General features: G+C 33.4%; 1 long non-coding RNA gene across 1 annotated transcript; it reads left to right on the forward strand.

Annotated features, from left to right (window-relative positions):
* Positions 1-2,860: 2,860 nt before the first annotated feature.
* LOC132737998 (uncharacterized) lies at positions 2,861-21,751 on the forward strand. Its single transcript, XR_009626806.1, has 5 exons — positions 2,861-3,068; positions 14,211-14,342; positions 16,178-16,297; positions 16,722-16,795; positions 21,662-21,751. It is a non-coding gene; the product is annotated as an uncharacterized LOC132737998 (long non-coding RNA).
* The last annotated feature ends 3,307 nt before the right edge of the window (positions 21,752-25,058 follow it).

Raw genomic sequence — 25,058 nt, forward strand, 5'->3', positions numbered from 1 at the left:
CACATGTACTTAGGGTCATAATTTGAGGGTCATAATTGTATGTCACTGACCAAGTTCCATAACTCTATCCTGCATTAAGGCTGATTCATATCCCCTTTTCTACTTAGTCTCTTGGTTAATGTTTACATGCAAGTTTAACATATCTCAATAACTATTAAAGATATTTATTTAAAACTTCACATATGCTTTAGGGTCATAATTGTAGGTCACTGACAAAGATCCATAATTCTATTTTGCATTAGGCTGATTTTTCTCCCTTTTTTTCAACTTAGAAATTCATGGTAAAATTTTGCTTGTAAGCTGTTATCTCCATAATTACTGAAGGGTTTGTGCCTTTTTGGGACAATTTTATGCATTCATAATAATAAAGCAGTGATTACTTGATAAAACATTTTAATAACAAGCCTTTGTACCTTTTTCTGTCAATTTTATGTATTCATAGGTAATTAGTATTATTATACTCAATAAAACACCCTTGTGACATTACCTTCCGAATAGTCAAGTCTGGAATTCTCTATAATATGACTCTCTCTAAGGCCTAATATTTAGCATGAATTTATAACAAAAAAATAGCCCTTTTGTGAACAAGGCTCTTTTACTATCAAGCACTTAGAATAGTCGAGCATGCTGTCCTACCGACAGCTCTTGTTAAAAGGTGTAGTACCTGATATACCTAGGTTCAGCACCACTTCTAGTTTTGGTTTGGCTCTCGGTGTCATAAATCAGGTACTCTCCGTGGACTATCTGATCTCAATTTTATGTCTCAACAAGCCACATAGAATTGAGTAAAGATTGTGGGTTTCCTGTCCCAAGTGTTTCATTTTCAATCATTTTTTGTAGGTGGTGGTCTTCTAGGCACTCACTATATTTATAGTATATATGGACGAAATTTTTAAAAACAAATTTCCTTTGTTGATTTTTTGAAAATAAGATATTTTAAAAACATTTTGAATGAAAAAATATTTTATTAATGAAAAAAAAAAATATTTATAAAAAATAAGTGGACGTGGTCATGTAGAATTAGTAACGATTCGCCACACTAACGATTCGCCACATAACGATTCGCCACAGAGTAATAACGATTCGCCACAGTTAAATAACGATTCGCCACAGTATGATTATAACGATGATTTTTTAGTAATCAACAAAATTTTTCCTTTTGTTTTAATAATTTGACAATGACAATAATTTAATAATGTTTCTTAATACAAGTAATATGAAGTTAAGGCCCCCATCGCGGATTTTCAATTTATCAAAGTAACATTATTACATGTAGTACATTTATAAGAAAGTAATTATATGTTGAAATAAATATTGAATTAATCGTAAACATATATGTCAATTAATATTTATATATATATTTACATATATTATATATATGTCAAATATTTATTTTAAAAAAATGGGTATTGCAAAAACATGTGTTCATACGAAAATTGATTTACGATAATTGATTAAAGAACGCATATGTAAAACATTTGTCACACCTTTAATTAAAACAAGCCAATCACCTTAGGATTGTTGTAGAAATATTTAATTGACGCCGAAATAATCCTTTATAATTATCTGACAATGTATTCAGATTTCAAAACAATGCAGCAATTAAGCTGATGTTTGTTTACAAATTAATTTGAGCGAGCCGATATATGCCGATTAAGAGGGTTTAATTAGCTTAAACACATACATAAAATAGTATACAAACGAAAAATAACGAAAACAGAATCATCTTTTAAGTTGAATTGATTTATGTCACATAAAACAGAAAGGCTGCCAAAAATGTTCTCGGCTAATTATCCATTGTTTAGTAGTCTTTAAGACCACATTTATTTCGTAGACCATATGCATCTATGACATTTGAAATTTTATTTCCAGTACATTATTAAATGACATAAAAACAATAATATAAATAAATAAAGATAAAATACCCACACAAATTTGTAGACATTTTTTTTTTATCTATTTTTATAACTTTAGCCATTACAATTTAATACCTTCAAATTGATTCAATGTCTAGAAAAAGAAAGCTGTAGACGCAAACGGGATTAGTTAACTTTCAAATCCTTTAGAATGCTGGAAAAATCTTTCAAGATTTTTTTTCATGAAATTCAAAAGATGGTCAAATTCAAATTCCTTCCAAAAGTTCGCAATAGTAATATTTATTTTGTAATGCGCTTTACACGTTCTGTTTGTATTCTTAAGAAGTTCTTCTAATTGTAGGTATGGCTATAAACTTAAGTAGGCAATGAAAAACATCTACTAGAAAAGACCTTAAAGGTAGTAGAAGGCATGACTTATCCATTTAAAAAATGTCATATTTAAAGATTGTCCGTGTACAAAACATTACAAACATAATGGCATTTAAATATATTCAGAATACAAGACAAACTAAATATACGTACACGTATATTTTTTCCAGTTTATATAAATAACGAAGTTATAAAATGTGTTATGTAATTTTGTTAATAAAATATTTGGTTTTCGTGTGTTTTTATTCAATAAAATGTTTATTTAGTGTAATTAATTTATGTAATTAACAAATGAAATATAACATGGAAAAAAGTTTTCCATCAACAGTTTGAAAACAGATGTGAAAAAAAATTGTATTTGAACACGTGGCGAATCGTTATTTAACTGTGGCGAATCGTTATTACTCTGTGTCGAATCGTTATGTGACGAATCGTTAGTGTGGCGAATCGTTACATTACCGTCATGTACATGTATACTATCCAAGCCACGCACCGATTGCCTGTGTAAAAGACTATATAGAACACTCTTTTTTGCTTAAAACCATTTATTTACCCTGTAAGAAATATGCATGTATATTGTACTGTTTTTATAAGAGGTATATGATTTCAATATCTTTTCTAAAAAAAAATAAAATCTCTGTTGCACCCGTTGCGCCAAAAATCTCCGTTGCGTATTTTAGTGGTACCCCTAAACCGGAAGTACATGTGACGAAACGTCCGCCATGACGTTCAAGAAAATTGAGAAATTGTGTAACATAAACTCGTATTTCATAACAAAGAAGTGGAGATGAATACAATTATCGGTGTGCTTCGTTGAAACAGGTATTTTGTTAACTATTTGTGAAGTATTAAGGCATGACATTCAGTATTTATGTAAATATCAGCTCCCGGTGTCCCGTGTTATGATTTATAAAATTAATATGAAAAAGGCAAAGCCTCAAAGCGAGCTCGATGTACTTTTTACGTGAAATAGTATGAAATAATCGCTCATTTTTATTTCAAATGCAGTGACGAGTGCGTGTGACGTCACACGTACTGTGTTAAATATGGCTCCGCCCCTGTCGTGAAATGAATAACGAGTTTTGAAAACGTTGATAAAACTTTGTTTATTTTATTTCACTCTATATTTTTTCAAACGAAATAAAGATTATTTAAAGTGAAATAAATGTAAAACTTAAAACGTTTGCGACATTAAAATAGCGTACTTGATTTGTTTGTTTTGCACGTGCTGTTTGGCGCTACATTGTGACGTCACGTAAACAATACTTTAAACGTCTGTACAGCGTTAACGACTGAATAAAAGATATTGGTGTTCGGATTCATTTTCTTAGTTAGACCATTTTCTTTCATTCTAGATAGTTTTCACAACAAAATTCGACAAAAAATTGTTTTTATTTATCAGATTTCAAACAAAATGGCGCCTTCGATTTTCATTTTATCATTCGATATTTTATACACAGCTTCCGTTATTCTGGTTCCCTGTCCAATAGACGTGCGCGGGTGACCAGTCTAGACATCCGTTTTCAGTCAGAATTCCTCAGTTTTTATCGTTATCTTTAAATTCGAAAGGTTGCGATGTGTCCAATTCGGTACTTTGGACGAAAGTTTTCAAAACCATCACTTAGCAGGTACTCGCGTTACCGTAAAGCTCGCTTTGCGAGCAGGCCCTTCGGGCCAGCTCGTCGAGCTCGCTATAAAAGTGCAATGCTCGGCGTAAAAATATTTTTTTTAGAATATCTGAAAATGTCTCGAGTTATCTCCGATTTAGGTCACAGGTGCTTTTATTTACGTCTTTCACCATTTTATCCTGGTGTGGTTCACTGCTGGTAAAGTCGCGTGAATATGCTAATAGCACACAAACAATCGTATGTAATCCCCAATAAAAGGCAATATATAAATTATTAAAATCTTTAAACACTAGAGTTCTGGGGCTGTAAAATTTAAACTAAAAGTTGGGTACTTGTAAATGTATGAACCTAATTTGGTTGTTACAAATTATTCAATATGTTTTCATCATACAGGGCACTGGACAACTTTTGGGGACAGGACTGAGGTACCCATATATACCCTCAGGAAGGGGAATTTTGCGTCATTTTAAGACAAAAAGGGGAATTTTTAAGTCATATATGAGTGTTTTACACTAAAAATGTATAACACTATTTTGCAATCTCCAATGGTTATGATTTTAATGTTTTTGTTATTATTGTGTGTTTCCGAATTTTTTTTTGAAGAGAAAGGTGGCAATAAAGACAACTGAATTCTTCCATTTTGCCTGTCAATAAACAAATAAATACGTTAAATGATAAACATTTTCTCCTTTAAAGGGAGACACAGGCAAAATTTTCATTTCTTAGTTTTGAATTTTTCATTCATTATTCTGTAAATGCCATCAAAATGAATATATTTAACAGTCAAAGGAACAAAACTTTCTCCATATAAAGAATTAAATGGTGGTTTCCTAACTTGACCCGCGTGGGTCAGGTTAGAGCGCTAGCATTTCACAATAGTTGTCGAAGTGAACTCTTGAAACGTTAAGGAACATGTCAAATGAATGACATAGGCTTGTGTCAATCATATAATATCCACAATATCTGTTATTGTAACTTCAAGGGTTTGTTCAAGTCACATGACTTGTTTTAAAACTATTTGGTGATTCGATTGGCGTCTAAATTTTGTTCAATATATATAGATATATTTACGCTTCAAACCCAAAATATATAGAATTTAGACAGAAATTCAAGCTGAAACTTCAAGAAAAGTCATTTTAGCCTGATTTGAGTACATAAGACCATTTTGATATTTTTGTCATTATTTTGCCTGAATATCCCTTTAAATCTTTAAAAATACTCACAAGTTAGTGTGTGTGATTAAGGTCAAGGTCACTGTTACTAAAAATAGAAATTCAGTTGCTGCTCTATAACTTGAATTTCCTTTGGCTCATTGACACCAAACTTGTTGTATGGATAGCTTATATCAAGAGGCAGCTTGGGATTGCTATCCAGATGCCTGTGATCAAGGTCAATGTCTCTGTTACTAAAAATAGAAATTCAGTTTCTGCTCAAAACTTGAGTTTGCTTTGGCCTATTGACACCTAACTTGGTGTATGGATAGCTTATATCAAGAGGCATTTTGGGATTGCTACCCAGGTGTCTGTGATCAAGGTCAAGGTCCCTGTTAATAAAAATAGAAATTCAGTTTCTGCTCAATAACTTGAGTTTGCTTTGGCCTAATGACACTAAACTTGATGAATGGGTAGCTTATATCAAGAGGCAGCTTGGGATTGCTACCCAGGTGTCTGTGATCAAGGTTAATGTACATGTATTTAGTTTTTATGTTATAACTTGAGTTTGCTTTGACCTTTTGACACCAAACTTGCTGAGTGGCAGCTTTGGATTGCCACTAAGATATCTGGGAGCAAGTTCAAGGTCATTTGCTTACAATAGAATTTTCAGCTTCTACTCAATAACTTCAGTGCTTTTTGACCTATTGATTGCTGTCACATCAAAACTTAGTCGTTGAAAACCTGGTTTTCGTCGCATTGCGGCGCTTCTTGTTTTTTTTTAGAAAGGGTGTTCTAATATGATAATCCACAGATGCTTGGGCCAACATGATACCCCTGAGTAAACACTATCAAAACATATTTTAATATTTAAACACTAATGGGATATCTGTTACAACTATAATACTGGTTTTCGAAAAAAAAATACATATATGAAAAAAAAAATACTGTTTACCATCATGTATTGAGACTTGATTCTGGGCAGGCAGGCAAATTGGTTGGGCCAATTTTCGTAACAGATTTTTCAGCAGCTACTTATCAAAGTCTCATGATATTTAGTATACAGCATTAACTCATTGTCCCATACCATGGGATTCATGTTTACTGACTTAAAGTTAAATTCATAATAATGGTCAATGGTACGAATTTTTCGTAACAATTTTCTCAGCAACTACTTATTACAGCCTCTTGATATTTGGTATACAGCATTGATATGATTTCAGGTATGTCGCTCATCCACTTTCCGTTTGCTGACCTAGTTGAATTTTCGCCATTAATTGTAAATGGAAGGAAATTTCCGTAACAGTTTTCTTAGCAACTACATATCACAGCCTCTTGATATTTGGTATTGTGACTGCATTAACACGTTGTCCCAAGTTCAGGTCTATCGCTTATCCACTTCCTGTTTACCTACTTAGTTAAATGTATGATATTTAATGGTCAATGGTAGAAAATTTTTGTAACATCACAGCCTCATGAGTCATGTTATTTGGTATACAAATGCAACCCGTTCATTTTTGTCTTTGACCCATTTTTGTGTCGCCTCTACGGAGTAGTTGCAACATATAGGGATCACTTCTCCGTCGTCTGTCTGTACGTCCGTCACAAAACTTGTCCGGACTACTCCTCATAACTACTGGTGCAATTTCATCCTAACTTAACAGGAATGATCAGTACCAAGATCTGTAGCTCAAGTCCGTGCGCATATTGCACAGGTTTTCCAGTGGAATGATTTTTGGCAGAGTTACGGCCCTTTGATAAAAAGGTGTTTTTTTCTGTGTGTTGCCAGATACACAAAAGCTTGTCTGGACTACTCCTCATAAACTACTGGTGCAATTTCATCCAAACTTTACAGGAATGATCAGTACCATGTCTAGCTGTGCATATTATCGGCATTTTCCAGTTCAATGATTTTTGTCAGAGTTATGGCCCTTTAATAAATTTTATTTTTAAAGTTTGTCGTGACTACTTCTCTATACCACCAATTTCAATGAAACTTTACAGGATTGATCTGTAGCTCAAGTCCGTGGGCATATTGCACGGGTTTTCCGGTTGAATGATTTTTGGTCGAGTTATGGCCCTTTGATAAAAATGTGTTTTTTTCTGTGTGTTGCCAGATACACAAAAGCTTGTCTGGACTACTCCTCATAAACTACAAATGCACTGTTGCAATTTCATCCAAACTTTACAGGAATGATCAGTACCATGTCTAGCTGTGCATATTGTCGGCATTTTACGGTTCAATGATTTTTGTCAGAGTTATGGCCCTTTAATAATTTTTATTTTTAAAGTTTGTCCTGACTACTTCTCTTTTACCACCAATTTCAATGAAACTTTACAGGATTGATCTGTAGCTAAAGTCCGTGCGCATATTGCACAGGTTTTCCGGTTGAATGATTTTTTGCCGAGTTATGGCCCTTTGATAAAAAGGTGTTTTTTGTATTTTCTGATCGTATGATCAGTAAATACATAGCTAACATCCACGGTCTAACACAAAATTTCCTAACAGTCCTAACAACGCAAAGTAGTTCTCACTCAAAACTGCTTAAAAACCAGCAATATAAAAGAAAGAATAATATTTAATGAAGGCATTTAACGAATTACAGTGCATTAAAAGTTTAGATTAGGCAATAGAAATATGAGGTTACAATCACAAATTTCGCGGATGAATATCTTTTTTACCCAATGAAAAATGTTCGGTTATTTCGGTAAAGCTTAGGATTATCATGAATATCATTTTAATCAATGGAAATGCTATTTTTAGCTATGCCGATTACCGAATACTCCAGAGCGTAGTACACAAATAAATCTGACTGTCGAGTAGTGGAATATATACATGTCAGACTGTTTTGGCGAGAAGATTTTCGATAAATTATTTTCATCAGCACGTTTATCGTGAACAAAATACCTCGAAATTAATAAGGATTACAGACAAGAAATGGAATTTCTCAATTTAGAATTACATAATGTATTCGTTTTTGTTCAAGGTTCATATGTATAACTTCGCCGTGGTGCAGAGGTAAGCGGTCTCGTTAAGGGTGTGAGAGGCCTATGGTTCAAATCCTAGTCGAGGCAATTCTATTTTTTTTCATGCAAAATTCCATATGTAAATCTCAAACTGTTATAGAACAAAATCAAAACGCTGTCGCTGCGTAATATGAATTATAGTATATAAAAATAAACTTATACAGGAAAGTACATACAGATAGTCAGTATGATTTAGATTGCAAAGATCAGAAAATACCATAGAGCTGCAGCCCTTTGATTTCTGTGTGTTGCCAGATACACAAAAGCTTGTTCGGACTACTCCTCATAAACTACTGGTGCAATTTTATCCAAACTTTACAGGTATGATCAGTACCAAGTCTAGTTGTGCACTGTCCGTCTGTCACAAAACTTGTCCCAACATGAAATTGGCCATCATGAGGCGACACATGTGATCACTGATTGCTCTTGTTATTGAAGTATTATCCAAATTTGTTCTTCGTCTTGTTAGCTCGACTATTCGAAGAATATGAGAGCTATTGTAGTCGCCCCGGCGTCGGCGTCGGCGTCAGCGTCCGCGTCGGCGTCTGCGTTGGTTAAAGTTTTTTGTAAAGTCAAATATCTCAATTATTACTTGAGATATTCAATTGAAACTTACAATACTTATTTATAGTAACAAGGTACATCAGATTGACAAGTTGGATAACTCTGCCTACAATATTGACAGAATTATGCCCCTTTTTAACTTAGAAATTTTGGTTAAAGTTTTTTGTAAAGTCAAATATCTCAATTATTACTTGAGATATTCAATTGAAATTTACAATACTTATTTATAGTAACAAGGTACATCAGATTGACAAGTTGGATAACTCTGCCTACAATATTGACAGAATTATGCCCCTTTTTAACTTAGAAATTTTGGTTAAAGTTTTTTGTAAAGTCAAATATCTCAATTATTACTTGAGATATTCAATTGAAATTTACAATACTTATTTATAGTAACAAGGTACATCAGATTGACAAGTTGGATAACTCTGCCTACAATATTGACAGAATTATGCCCCTTTTTAACTTAGAAATTTTGGTTAAAGTTTTCTGTAAAGTCAAATATCTCAATTATTGCATGAGATATTCAATTGAAACTTACAATACTTATTTATAGTAACAATGTACATCAGATGGACAAGTTGGATAACTCTGCCTACCATATTGACAGAATTATGCCCCCTTTGGAACTTAGAAATTTTGGTTAAAGTTTTTTTGTAAAGTCAAATATCTCAATTATTGCTTGAGATATTCAATTGAAATTTAAAATACTTATTTATAGTAACAATGTACATCAGTTTGCAAAATTGCATAACTCTGTCTGCAATATTTGCAGAATTATTTGCCCCTTTGAAACTTAGAAATTTTGGTTAAAGGTTAACAGTCTTCAAAGATATTTACTTGAAACTTTACACATGCACTTAGGGTCATAATTGGAGGGTCATAATTGTATGTCACTGACCAAGTTCCATAACTCTATCTTGCATTAAGGCTGATTCATATCCCCTTTTCTACTTAGTCTCTTGGTTAATGTTTACATGCAAGTTTTACATATCTCAATAACTATTAAAGATATTTATCTAAAACTTCACATATGCATTTAGGGTCATAATTGTAGGTCACTGACAAAGATCCATAATTCAGTCTTGCATTTAGGCTGATTTTTCTCCCCTTTTTATGCCCCCACAATGTGGGAGCATATAGCGTTGCACTTGTCCGTCCGTCCGTCAGTCCGTCCGTCAGTCAGTCAGTCCGTCCGTACGTCCCGAAATCTTGTGAACGCAACTCCTCTTTAACCGGTTGGCAGATTTTGCTTAAACTTACAGGGATGAACAACTTTAATGTGTAGATGGTAGTAAAGGAAGGAATTTTCGCTGCGACCAAATTTTACAGAATTATGGCCCTTTGTTGATTTTTTCACTAGATACTATGTAGAAATTTTGTGAACGCAACTCCTCTTAAACCGGATGGCAGATTTAGCTTAATCTTACAGGGATGAACAACCTTAATGTGTAGATGGTAGTAAAGGAAGGAATTTTTGCTGCGACCAAATTTAACAGAATTATGGCCCTTTGTTGATTTTTTCACTATATACTATGTAGAAATTTTGTGAACACAACTCCTCTTAAACCGGATGGCAGATTTTGCTTAAACTTACAGGGATGAACAACCTTCAGGTGTAGATGGTAGTAAAGGAAGGAATTTTCGCTGCGACCAAATTTTACAGAATTATGGCCCTTTGTTGATTTTTTCACTATATACTATGAAGAAATTTTGTGAATGCAACTCCTCTTAAACCGGATAGCAGATTTTGCTTTAACTCACAGGGATGAACAACCTTAATGTGTAGATGGTAGTTAAGATAGGAATTTTTGCTGCAACCAAATTCAACAGAATTATGGCCCTTTTTTTATTTTTTCATTATATACTATATAGAAATTTTGTGAACGCAACTCCTCTTAAACCGGATGGCAGATTTTGCTTAAACTTCCAGGGATTAACAACCTTAATGTGTAGATGGTAGTAAAGGAAGGAATTTTTGCTGGGACCAAATTTAACAGAATTATGGCCCTTTGTTGATTTTTAGTTTTCAACTTGTGGCACATGTAGTCCAAAAAATATTTGACCTAGAGTCATAAGATTGACAGAACAGTGGCGTGTGGGGGCATCCGTGTCCTATGGACACATTTCTAGTTCAACTTAGAAATTCATGGTAAAGTTTTGTTTGTAAGCTGTTATCTCAATAACTACTGAAGGGTTTGCGCCTTTTTTGGGACAATTTTATGCATTCATAATAATAAAGCAGTGATTTACTTGATAAAACATCTTAATAACAAGCATTTGTACCTTTTCTGTCAAATTTATGTATTCATAGGTAATTAGTATTATCATACTCAATAAAAAAAACCTTGTGACATTACCTTCCGAATAGTCAAGCCAATTCTGTATAATTAGACTCTCTGTAAGACCTATAACATGAATTTATAAAAAAAAATTAGCCCTTTTGTGAACTTAAAAAATTTAACAATATCAAGGCTCTTTTACTATCAAGCACTTAGAATAGTCGAGCATGCTGTCCTACAGACAGCTCTTGTTAATTATGATGTCATTGTTAAAATTTTCATGATGTAAACACGCTACAGGGGGTGTATTTTTTAGCAACCTGTACTTTAAAGAAAAGAAAAAAAGAGGTATTTCTATACACTTGTTATCATTCCTGTTCAGCTGTCGGCCAAAAATACATTACATTTGACACTAACCTTTAAATGACATTAAAGAATTTTATAAACCTGTTGCTTGTTTTTAAAAAGAAAAATACTTTTACATTACATTTGACACTAACCTTTAAATGACATTAAAGAATTTTATAAACCTGTTGCTTGTTTTTAAAAAGAAAAATACTTATAAGATCTATTCATTATGATGATCGCGTTCTTGTTATTTATTTATTTATTTTTATTTTTATTTTTTTTATTTATTTAAATTATTTTATTTATTTACAATTATTATTTTTCAATATAGAGATTTTATTATTATTTATTGATAATGAAGTGAATTTATAACTGAAATACTGAATGTCAGATGTGAAGCTGGGAGACACATAAGAAAGTAGTCCCTAAAAAATAAATATGAAATTTGACTTCCCTAAAAAAGAAATATGAAATTTGACTCGGCCCACTTTCATATAATTTTTTATTTCATATTTATTTTTAAAAAATATGAAATATATATTGACTGATATAGCAATATATTTCATGGGTAAAATTAAATAATATATAATATGTTGAGTTACATTGTCTGTTTTAAAACAAAAAGTCCAGCTATAATAATCACTGCTGTCGAAGGCTCGAGGTGAACTATTAGTATCAAAGGGAGATACTCCGGCGTCATGCGTCAACAATCGTCTTCTCTGAAACTGTTGGGCAGATTTACCTAAAATTTGGTCTGTAGCATGTATGTGACAGTCAAACTTAAATTTGCTCATGTCATTTCAATTGGACCCTTTTAGGGGTCAACAGAGCTAAAAATAAAAAAACCCTTTAGACATCTTCTACTACCGAACTAATAGATGGACGATCACCAAACTTTGTCTGTAGCATTCTTGGCAATCTTGGGTAGTCTTTTGTCAAGTGTGCTCATATTAATTTGATTGGCCCCTTTTAGCGGCCACTATAGCTATAAATAGAAATATCAAAAGAAAAAAAAATGTATTTAAAGTGGCATATAGAAATCAAAGCACAGAAGGCGCTGAATTTGTTTGGGTCTCAGAATGTCAGAAAGGTGAAGGTTGTGAGATTATAAAACAATTTGTTTTTGTAAAGTGCCACCAATGCTTTCCAGCGTTTTAATTGTAGTAGATTGGCTATAAGACTTATTGCAACACTGATATTTGATCCAATATTTATTTGACTTAAACAATTTGAAAAAAAAATGAGTTGCCTTAACTAGGATTTGAACTCCAGACCTCTCGCTTCCTAAGCGAGCGCGCAAACCCCTCGGCCACGGTGGATTTACATGTTAACGGCCTGAAGAAAACCATATTATTCTAGTTATGGTTTGTAACGACGCTAACTGTTGTTTAACATTTGTGTAAATAATCATGGCGCTTACTATAAGCATGTATATCTATAAAGAATAAAACAATATTAGAAATCTTCGACCATTCGGGAATTATTTTGCTTGAAAATTAATCCGCCTGTCATGTGACCATATTTACGCAGTGATCTCCCCTAAATTTTTCGGCCTAAAGGCTAAGTGTTACATATAAAAGGAAGTAACCACTTCAAAAAAGCGGACTACTTTCGGCACTTGCAATTAACAGCATTAGAGTCTGAAATTTCGCTACCATTATTTGTTTGGTCTGATGACCCAAACAAATAAAAATGTAACCAGAGTGATAAAAAGAAAAAACTGTAATTAAAGTGATATAGAATAAATGCAACCAGAGTGATAAAAAGAAAAAAATGTCATTAGAGTGATATGTACATGTATATATAGAAAAATGTAGTGCAGGGCCCTCGATCAACCAAATCCCCCACCAAAATAGTATGTTTTTTCCCCCAAACAGAGGTAAAAATTCCCCCTCAAAACATATAAAGTGTTAAAGAAAAAAAATGAAAACTCATGTTGTTTTTGAAAAGTAAAATCCATCTTTTGACGACTTAATTTCGTAAGGGGAATATTGTATACAGTACATGTCTGCACGTTTCCGTTTGTTCCCCCCCCCCCCCCCCTCCAAAATCTACCATCACATATTGGCCTTTTATCCTGTAAAAATGCTAAAATTTCAACAGAAATATGCAGAAAAAAAATCACAATTCCCATCAACAATTCGATTTCAAATTGTTTATTCATGAAATCATTAATATTTTTTTTTTGTCTTCAAAATGTTACATCAACCACGGTAAATTTTGTCGTAAATTACAAACTTGTAAGTTTTGTTTTCATGATACTTGATGAAATAACTAATCGAAAACGATCTTATAATAAACAATAAATTCAATTTTATATAATTTACATCAACTAGAAATGTGGATGTGTAAACAGAAAACAAAAAAAATTCATTTGTCACATATTTTCACGATGCCGATTTTTACGATTGTTTTACAAAGTCAAGAAAGGAAAGCTTTGTCTTATTCTTTATCTTAGAAATGTAGTTTATGAATAGAATTTACTTTAGGTCCATGTATTGTTCATATTAGTGGAAATGGAGATATTTGTCTGAATGTGTTTCTCGATGCTCATGGGGGGGGGGGGGTTCGAGTGAATCATAAAGAAAGCTAAGCAGCATAAAGGTCTGATGGTGTAAGGTGTTAAAAACTTTTCTTCAAATCTTATCAATTACTTCTGAACAGCTAGTTTAGTGTTACCTATTTGGGATTTATTAAAAAAAATAATATGCATGTAAAAAAAAAAGCTTATATATTATATAAGTAAGTTTATTTGATATTTGATCATAAAAGAAAAGAGGAAAATTCCCCCCATACACTAAAATTCCCCCTGCTGAGGGTAGCGACCCACTTCCCCCAAATTGGATTGAGGGCCCTGTAGTGATAAATAGAAAAATAATGCAACTAGAGTGATTAATGTTATTAAAGTGATTTATAGAAAAATGTAACTTGTATATATAATATTTTGTGACTATTTATTTAAAGGAAGAGGATTATCCATCTATTGTATTGGGAGTGTTTGTGGAGCATCCAACACCATTTCTTAGAGAAGCCTTACAGAAGATTGCAGCATTAGATTATCCTAAACAGAAAATTGATTTCTTTATTCATTCATCTGTGAGTGAGCATCTCTTATACTAGATAAATTTGTATTTCTTATTAATTCCATTTTTAGCTCAACTTTTTTTCAAAAGAAATAAAAATAGAGGTATTGTTACAGTCATGGTGGCATTCCAGTCTGCAATCTTCAACCTTGATCATTACGTTTGAAGTTATTGATGCATTAACCATCTAATATAAAAAAGTTTTTTTAAGTTATTTTTGATATCTTTACATTGTAGCCCTGGTTTATTGTGCCCCCACTATAGGGGTGGGGCATTTACATTTACCCTTGTCCGTCCGTCTGTCCATCCATCCTTCCATCCCTCTTTCCGTCTGTCTGTTCCCTTTTTGTGTGGCACTGTTCCCTTTTTGTGTGGCACTTAGCTCAAAAAGTAATTGACCTAGAGTCATGAAACCTTACAGAAATGTTGATCAGCATGTGAAGTTGTGCACCTGCATATTTCCATGTGGATATATATAATATTTTTGGATTTATTGCCCTTGACTTAGTAAAAATTTCCAATTTTCAACTAGTGTCGCACGTTGCTAAAAAAATATTTGACCTAGAGTCATGAAACCGTACAAGAATGTTGCTTAGCATGTGTAGTTGTGCACCTGGGTATTTGCATGTGGATATTTTTAGTATTTGTAGAGTTATTGCCCTTGACTTTGTAAAAATTTCCTATTTTCAACTTGTGTCGCACGTAACTAAAAAAGTATTTGACCTAGAGTCATGAAACCTAACAAGAATGCTGCGCTCAGCATGTGTAGTTGTGCACCTGGGTATTTTTGTGTGGATATTTTTAGTATTTTAGAGTTATTGCCCTTGACTTAAGTAAAAATTTTCAATTTTCAACTTGTGTCGCAAGTAACTCAAAAAAAAATAGTTCACCTACAGTCATGAAACCTTACAAGAATGTTGTTCAGCATGTGTAGTTGTGCACCTGGGTATTTTTGTGTGGATATTTTTAGTATTTTAGAGTTATTGCCCTTGACTTAGTAAAAATTTTCAATTTTCAACTTGTGTCGCAAGTAACTCAAAAAAAAGTTGACCTACAGTCATGAAACCTTACTACAATGTAACGTTCAGCATGTGTAGTTGTGCACCTGGGTTTTTATGTGGGGATATTTTTAGTATTGTAGAGTTATTGCCCTTGACTAAGTAAAACTTTGCAACTTGTGTCACAAGTAACTCAAAAAATAGTTGACCTACAGTCATGAAACCTTACAAGAATGTTGCTTAGCATGTGTAGTTGTGCACCTGGGTATGAGTTATTGCCCTTGACTTAGTAAAAATTTACAATATTTAACTTGAGTTGCACATAACTCAAAAAGTTTATGACCTGCAGGCCTGAAAGTTTATAAGAATGTTGGTCAGCATGGGTACTTATGCACCTTGGGGTATTTCTTTTGGATTTATTCAGTATAAGTAGTATTTGCCCTTTTTCTTAATTAAAAATTTTTAGTTTTCAGCTTGGGCACATGTAACCAAAAAAAATTTGACCTAGAGACATAAGATTGACAAATCCATGGAGTGTGGGGGCACCCGTGTCCTATGGACACATTTCTAGTTTGTATATAATATGTAAGCCTGATTAATTAAGCATGAACGTTTAACTTACTTGTTTTCCTACCAAACTCAACAGTTGTTGTGAAAAAGACATCCCACATTCAAAAAATATCTTGATGTCTCTTTGACAAGTCTAAATACTAATTTTAAGACTTATTTTATGTACAGTCAGTTAGTACATGTACATGTATATACTCTAAAACAAGGTGTGCTATCTACAGGATAATGCAAACATATTGAGTTACATTACTTTTTTCTCATTTTGTATTTTTATTTTCAGTTACTAGAAATCACCAGAATGAGATAGATTTATTCTTGAACAAGGTTGGAATATTAAGTCTGTCAATGCTATAGGTTCATATGACAGTATTGGTGAAGCAGCAGCCAGGAACTGGGCCATGTAATTACTTTGTTTATCTTATACATTTCTATCTTAGAATATACTTTTAAATGAAATATTGAGAGATATTGAGGAAATGATATGCAGTGGTAAATTTTTCGTATTTTCACCGGTATCTTGCCAGATAGCCTAATTAATTTGGCGTGAACGGTTTGACCCATTTTACAGACTTTTTTTTCTTACTGTCAAACCGTTACGCCTAATTTTAACTGTCATTTTTACGCACGGAAAATCTACCGGTAACACTATCGATAGTTTGGACTGATTTTTACTGCTTAAACCTGAAAGTAACTTCAATTACCTCTAAAGATCAATAGAATATAAATTTTAGTACAAAACTTCTGCTAGAAAAAATAGTAGATTGTACCTGTCTTAACGCATACATGCGATTTATTTCAAATTTGTACTGTCTACTATATCTTAGGCGGACATGTTATGACGTCATCGTAAAAAATCGATTCCGTGAAAGCTGGTAGTAGCCACCAGTGTGTCTAGCAGGTAAGTGTGGGTTACGCATGAAGATTAAATTAAACGAAATATCGGGGGAAATAAATATATTCATAATTTTTTAATAAATATGTGCATTATCAAATACTATTGAAAAGTATCATTGTATTTAACCTAAAATGCAATGGTCGCAAATAGGCTCTGTACAAGTACTGTCGTTTAATATTTTTTAAATATTTTAATCCATATACTCAACATTTATCAATTGGTGGTTTGCCTTCTTGTTTACTGCTAATGACTGCCAAATGTCACTCTCGGATAAAATACTGTCTTCATTTATACATGCATATTTATATGATAATTAAGAACGTAAAAGAAATATTGAAGGAAACTATTTGAAATACACTTCAAATTATTCAGTATTTGTACAAATAATATTTCAAGAGCTCTTTTTCACCGATTGCCGATATATAATACCAAATTAAACCTATTGATAAAGTTAAATGTCTTCTTGACGTACTTTATTAATTTACTAAAAAGGAATTTTATTGTGATCCAGCCATATGCTGTGTAACTAACTATTAAGGAAGGGTCACATATTTTAATTGAAATAAATTTTAAGTAGAGGATATTAAAAAAAAAGTCATTGAGCAGATCAGAATTTTCAAATGAACAGATTAAGAGACTTATAAATGTATAAGGTGTATGTCTTGTTGTTTCATACTGTTTTGGTGACACTTTTGTTTGTGTCCCTTGTTGTTTTCTCGTCTATGGTAAGTTTCTTCCCTTTGCCCCTAGTTTTATTTCGCCCCCTCCCCCGAATTTCCTATCCCCTTCCCCTGTGCTCGTTAACTTAGTGGTCCTATTAATCATTCATTTATTAATTTTCTTTGATTTCCTTCTCAAGTACATTTTAGTGATAAGCCTGCCCGTGCTCTCTCTTGCACCCTCTCCCGTTTTAATTTAGGATCCTCCTGGGCTCCTTGCCAATGGTTCATGTTCCTGGGTCGTGTGGGTTTGCGTTCATTGAACGCCGCCTTTCCTTGTTCACCTTGTTTATCATATTGTATACATGTATACCGAACCGTAACAAACAGATAATGATTATCAATACAAGGTTCGGCAAGCAAGCAGAAAAATGTAAAGAAACAGAAAAAACTTATCCACATTCATGTATCCACCCTCCAAAAAAACCCCACCAAAAACGCCTGAAACTGCAAAATAGAAACATAAATACACAGGAGTGCCAAAGACGGCTCTGGTAGGTTCAAGTGCTCCTTTCGCCGGTTTAAACAGAATTGATCACTTAAACATAATAATGTTGAAATTTTTAATCAACATCCACAGATGTGTACATAATACGGCGGTAATCATGGATCTTTCAATGTGACACATTCGAGGTGCTGTTCAACGGGAACTAGATAACATGGAATTTTTAATGGGTATCAGAGGTTTTGGTGCCTTTTGCGTCAGTCGTTCCAACATTTCTCCCATCTGTCTTACATTGTTATGCTATTCAACATCTAAATAACGGTCACTAAATTTCCGCTTGCTGTGTTTTTATCATAAACCCCGTCAAATCTGTGCGACAATGGTATTTACTGAGGACTGTCTGAAATTCCATTTTATAGTTAGAAATTTTAAGATTTTTTTTCAGAGTTTTAAAGTTATTTTTGGTTGTTTTAAACTTCTTCCCATACACCAACCGTCCTCAATTTCTTTAAAGATAATAAACTAGAAATTGATATGGAGTGTAAAAAAATTGAAATTCTTCTTTGCTTCATCATGTATAGTATAATTATATTCATTAAGATGTACTTACAATTACATTGTATTTTCGTATGTGGGAAATCATGGCAGGGTTATAAAATAAAAAGGTAGTTCAGAAATTTCACCTAATGATCACAGATGTTTAAAAAATCCAACTTAATAATATCTAATTTGACAATTTAAACGGACTTAAATGCAGTATGATCTGACATCGGACATCATAAACTATTTAATTTCTAAAGTAAGGTTATCATAATTTCCTTTACACATTCTCTTTTTAATGCTGAAATATTTGTGTGTGAATAAAAGAGTTATTCCTGCAATAATTCATATAAATAACATAAACAAATTGTTAATAATAAAGCTTGGCAAATACAATCGATTGCCACCGATACCTGTGTTACACCATGGATTTTACCAGTGTTTTTACAAATTTAACCATGACAACCGCTTTCCAATATGGCCGCTTTCAATAATTTTCAACGATTAAAAAAAAATTAAAGTGGAATATTTAGACTTCTGTTCGACTTTGAAGTATGATGATTTGGAAAACCTTGCATAAAAAAACGATTCTCTTTCAGGTTAATGTAGACCGTTTCTTTGAAACGTTTCTAGTTTTCGCTCCCAACAACTTCTAATGGAAGCGTCCGTGCATAAAAATGCAGTTCGTGGTTGGACTTGGAAAAAGACAGCGCCCGTCCAAATTATCTCGGTGTCTCTTTGACAAGTCTAATAAGTTGGACTACTTGCCAGACTACATGTACTTTTTTCTACATTCAGCCAGTACACAAAATGAAAGTGGAATTCTTTTGAATTGTAAAATAAAAACTACTAAACAAAAACTTCAAGTTTTTATATAAATACAGAATATTTTTTGTTTTCCTTGTATGAAAATTGCCACATTTTACTTGTGACTACCACCACTCGTGAAATGATTCATACTGTTTGATGAAAATAAAAAAAAACTTGAATATGCTCTTCTTCTATATTTTGATATCTATACTGTTGGTAGCTCAATATTAGTATTTTTGTGTCGCCTTGAAAAGGTGACATATAGGGGTTACTTTCGTCGGCGGTGTCGGCGGCGTCTGTGTCGGCGTCGTTGTCGGCGTCCCCTAAAGCTTGTCTGGAGCACAACTCAGTCACTATAAGTCTGATTGACTTCAAACTTGGTATGCATGCTTCTTTCAATAACCCGAAGTGCAGAGCACATCGGACCGGTACTCTGCAGTTCTTATTTTTTGAGTTATTGCCCTTTGTTAATTTTCATACATTAGTTTTGTCCGGGCCATTTCTCTTCAACTAAAAAAGCTATGGACTTGAAACTTCATAGGATGATAGATCTCATTAAGAAGAAATGCAGTGCACAAGAACCAGTACTCTGCACTTCTTAATTTTTGAGTTATTGCCCTTTGTTAATTTGCATACTTTATTTTTGTCCGGGCCATTTCTCCTAATGTATAAAAGCCATGGACTTCAAACTTCATAGGATGATAGGTCTCATTAAGAAGAAGTGCAGTGCACAAGAACTGGTACTCTGCATTTCTTATTTTTTGAGTTATTGCCCTTTGTTTATTTTCATACTTTAATTTTGTCCGGGCCATTTCTCCTTAAGTATAAAAGCTATGGACTTGAAACTTCATAGGATGATAGATCTCATTAAGAAGAAATGCAGTGCACAAGAACCAGTACTCTGCACTTCCTAATTTTTGAGTTATTGCCCTTTGTTAATTTTCATACTTTATTTTTGTCCGGGCCATTTCTGAAAAGGTGACATATAGGGGTTACTTTCGTCGGCGGCGTCTGTGTCGGCGTCGTTGTCGGCGTCCCCTAAAGCTTGTCCGGAGCATAACTCAGTCACTATAAGTCTGATTGACTTCAAACTTGGTATGCATGCTTCTTTCAATAACCCGAAGTGCAGTGCACAAGGACCGGTACTCTGCAGTTCTTATTTTTTGAGTTATTGCCCTTTGTTAATTTTCATACATTAATTTTGTCCGGGCCATTTCTCTTCAACTAAAAAAGCTATGGACTTGAAACTTCATAGGATGATAGATCTCATTAAGAAGAAATGCAGTGCACAAGAACCAGTACTCTGCACTTCCTAATTTTTCAGTTATTGCCCTTTTTAATTTTCATACTTTATTTTTGTCCGGGCCATTTCTCCTAATGTATAAAAGCCATGGACTTCAAACTTCATAGGATGATAGGTCTCATTAAGAAGAAGTGCAGTGCACAAGAACTGGTACTCTGCATTTCTTATTTTTTGAGTTATTGCCCTTTGTTTATTTTCATACTTTAATTTTGTCCGGGCCATTTCTCCGTAAGTATAAAAGCTATGGACTTGAAACTTTATAGGATGATAGATCTCATTAAGAAGAAATGCAGTGCACAAGAACCAGTACTCTGCACTTTCTAATTTTTGAGTTATTGCCCTTTGTTAATTTTCATACTTTATTTTGTCCGGGCCATTTCTCCTAATGTATAAAAGCCATGGACTTCAAACTTCATAGGATGATAGGTCTCATTTAGGAAAAAGTGCAGTGCACAAGAAATGGTACTCTGCATTTCTTATTTTTTGAGTTATTGCCCTTTGTTTATTTTCATACTTTAATTTTGTCGGGCCATTTCTTCTAAAGTATAAAAGCTATGGACTTGAAACTTCATAGGATGATAGATCTCATTAAGAAGAAATGCAGTGCACAAGAACCAGTACTCTGCACTTCCTAATTTTTGAGTTATTGCCCTTTATTAATTTTCATACTTTATTTTTGTCCGGGGTCATTTCTCCTCAAGTATGAAAGCTATGGACTTGAAACATCATAGAATGATAGATGTTATTGATAAGAAGTGCAGTGAACAGAAACTGCTGCTCTGCACTTATTATTTTTTTAGTTATTGCCCTTTGTTATTTTTTATATTTCATTTTTGTCCTGGCCATTTCCCCTAAACTACATTGTTCACAAGGCGACACATCCGACTCGCGGAGTTCTAGTTTATCCCTTTAAAATAAATTGGACTTTTCCAAATTTAAAGCTGGGCATATCCATTACACCTTTTCAGTAAGTAAAGGGTTAACTGAAACATTTTTAAAGAGAATTTACGTGGCAAATATCAATTCAATGTTTTTGTTTTATTTTCATATAGACAGAGTTTTACAGACTAATTATTTAGGACAGTTGAAAATCCAGTTCAGGGTGTATTGCTTGTCAGGAAGATACCATTAATCATGGGAAAAAGTAAGATTTTATAAGTAATTTAACAGTTACATTATGATAGTAGGGGTGGCGGATAGGTGTGATGCCAGAATTATAGTGTTTTTTTAGTTCCCTACCAGTTTAACCAGAGGAAACTTAAGGTTTACCCTCAGTTTTGTTTTTTCATTTGTCCGTCTGTCCATTCGCATTTTATCTGAAACAAACTTCTAAAATCAACAAGAAAACTCATTGACACGCCTTTAACCGTTCCTTTTTTTCCCTGCTTTTTCATTACCTTCTTATTTTTTTCTATTTTTCTACCTAAAACTCCTACAACTACTCCTACTGTTTGCATGAAAAATAGAATACCACCTGAGTTGGGCCTAGTAGAAGACTTATGACCTTTGACTTTCAACAAAGACATGATTGCTATATAAAGAGTGTTACAAGAATATAGAAATATATAGAAATATTAACAAATATTTTCTCATATTCTCAATGTGCAATCATCCATGAATTTATGACAAAGATATGACTAGACCCAATGTTTTGAAATCCGAATATATATAACTTTCATATTTCTAGCTGTTTACTAGGTGTTTGTGTGTGATAAGTTTTCCTGATATTAGTATGTCACAAAAGTCTAAGTTAAACCTTAAACCTTTAATCTTCAAACATGGTCATACTCATAACAAATTTAAACCAAAACATATAAAATATGTCAATGAATGACAAATATATTGACTGGACATGACTGTCAATGCATTACCATATCATGACTTTGGACATTCGAATATGAATTTGACCTTTCGCCTCCTGAACTTAATTTTGTTCATTATATGTCATCTTAAAGACGTTTTTGGTAGTTTTTTTATGCGCATCGTTATGCGCTTCCAAGAAATATAATTACGGATAATTACTCTTCAAAAAGAAGGTTAAGTTGAATAGTACTCGGATAACTGTTTAAATTTCTGCTATAAGCAAAAAATGAGTAAATAATACTAAATAAATGTTCAGGAGGAGATCAGTTTGAAAGAATAAGAGGTCAGATAAAGGAATTCTCCTAAAATTAGCATTGATGATGATTCTGCGCGCGTTACCCCACCCACTTGTGGTATAGTGACGAAAATGTGTCGCCACTTGATTACTTGCAGACAAGATTAGTGTGCAAAAATGTTAAAAATGATATATTTTAAAAATGTTGAATAAATAACAAAAATAATATCTAAGAAATGTTCCAATTTTCATTATTTTCTTTGTAAATTTCTGAATACTTGCTTACTGTTCGGGTATGTTAGTCGAGTGAAGAAATAAAATGGCTTTATATAACTTGTTTTAAAAACATTATCAGTATCATTTACTTCATAGAACATCAAAAGAAATAGAACTTTATATTACAATATGATTTTGTTGTATATACGAGGGGTGTCCCAGAATTACGTGGACTTTTGCTATAACATTTTTTTTTTTTTAATGCATTTTTTAGCAAATTTGTACACAATTCCTTTAACATATCCTTAATGAATATGTCCATTATTTTTAAATTTCTAACATTGCTTCTCTATATTTTACGTCGCTATAGTAACGAAGTATGCGCAGGGCGGGGCAGTCCAATATTTTGTATTAATAAGTTGTCTTTACTTTTGTATATCTTGCACATTTATACGTTAAAAATAGTGCGACGTCGTAACATATGCAGTGACGTCATATGAAATTTTGACGTCATAGCTGTTTCCGTTATTGTTTACCAGCGGACCAACTGACAACCGTTGCTCTTGGATATTTAACAAAAAATGACGTCCACGGATTACGCGGAACATCGGACTATTCATCAAGTTTGTGTTTAATCTTGAGAAGACGCCAACACAGACGCAGGAAATTTTGGAGACTGCAAAAATGAGACCTTCTGTTTGTCGATCACTAGTTCTCAAGTGGCATAAGCGTTTTAGAGACGGCCGAGAGGACATTGAAGACGACAAGGGTCGTGGGAGAAAGTCAACGTTGACTGCGGCGTCAATTAAGGAAGTAAAGAACGTCATAGATCGGGACAGGCGTTACACCAAGGTCAATGCTGAGTACTATTCAAGGGTTAGCAATAATTTTGTGTCTAAAAAAAATGATTTTTAAAAATTAAGCCCTTCACAATTTTCTCCGCTTCAGCTTTCAAGAAAGTGAACTCAAACTGCTATAGTAAGCAGTGCGCATGATAGGTTATTTTCCTTGTCTTTGCGTACAAAATAAACTCCATAATAATAATAATAATAATAATAATAATAATTATGATAATAAAAATAATAATATTAGTAATAATAATAATAATACGGCGTCAGCATTATCACCGTCGTCTTTAACACTATTATCGTAACAAAAAGTTAATAGTAATACTATGATTTATTATTATTATACAGGGCGGTGTACGACCAGTGGATATATCGACACCATAGGTGTATTGAGTTAGGCGGCGACTATGTTGAGAAAAACTGACATTCGACGCCACGCATTTATTAACAACTAGCGACGCCACCGGAATGTCGTCGTAACGTCGGAATGGACTGCCCCGCACCCGCTACCCCTTGTCTCATTACCCTGCCCACAGACACTGATCCAGTTGCCAGACAACTTTGAAATTTGTTTGTACTAATGCAATAAAGTTGCATTTTGTTCATGTTAATTTTGTTTGTTTTTATTTTCAGTAGTTTTTGAGTTACAGCAAAAGTCCACGTAATTCTGGGACACCCCTCGTATGACAATGCATTTAGTATAACACTGATATTTCTTAAGAAAGCGTGGTAATTTTGACAATTGGCATATGCCGTAACTATGGAAATTGCCCGTTTATAAAAAAAACTATCTTATATTTGTGTGCCCCCACTTTAGTGGCGGGAATTTAGATTTACCCTTGTCCGTCTCACAGTCCGTCTGTCCGTCTTTTCTCCTTTGTATTGCACATAACTCAAAAAGTATTTGACCTAGAGTCATGAAACTTTACAGGAATGTTGATCAGCATGTGAAGTTGTGCACCTGGGTAATTTTGTCTGGATATTTTTAGTATTTTTAGAGTTATTGCCCTTGACTTAGTAAAATTTTGCAATTTTCAACTTGTGTCGCACATAACTCAAAAAGTATTTGATCTCGAGTCGTGAAACTTTACAAGAATGTTGATCAGCATGTGTAGTTGTGCAACTGGGTATTTTCGTCTGGATTTATTTAGTATTTTTAGAGTTATTGCCCTTGACTTAGTAAAATTTTGGAATTTTCAACTTGTGTCGCATGTAACTCAAAAAGTATGTGACCTAGAGTCATGAAACTTTACAGGAATATTGACCAGCATGTGTAGTTGTGCATCT

This window comes from Ruditapes philippinarum, unplaced genomic scaffold (assembly GCF_026571515.1).
Source record: "Ruditapes philippinarum isolate M1 unplaced genomic scaffold, ASM2657151v2 ctg4037_1_1_1_1, whole genome shotgun sequence".
Taxonomy (NCBI): Eukaryota; Metazoa; Mollusca; class Bivalvia; order Venerida; family Veneridae; genus Ruditapes; species Ruditapes philippinarum.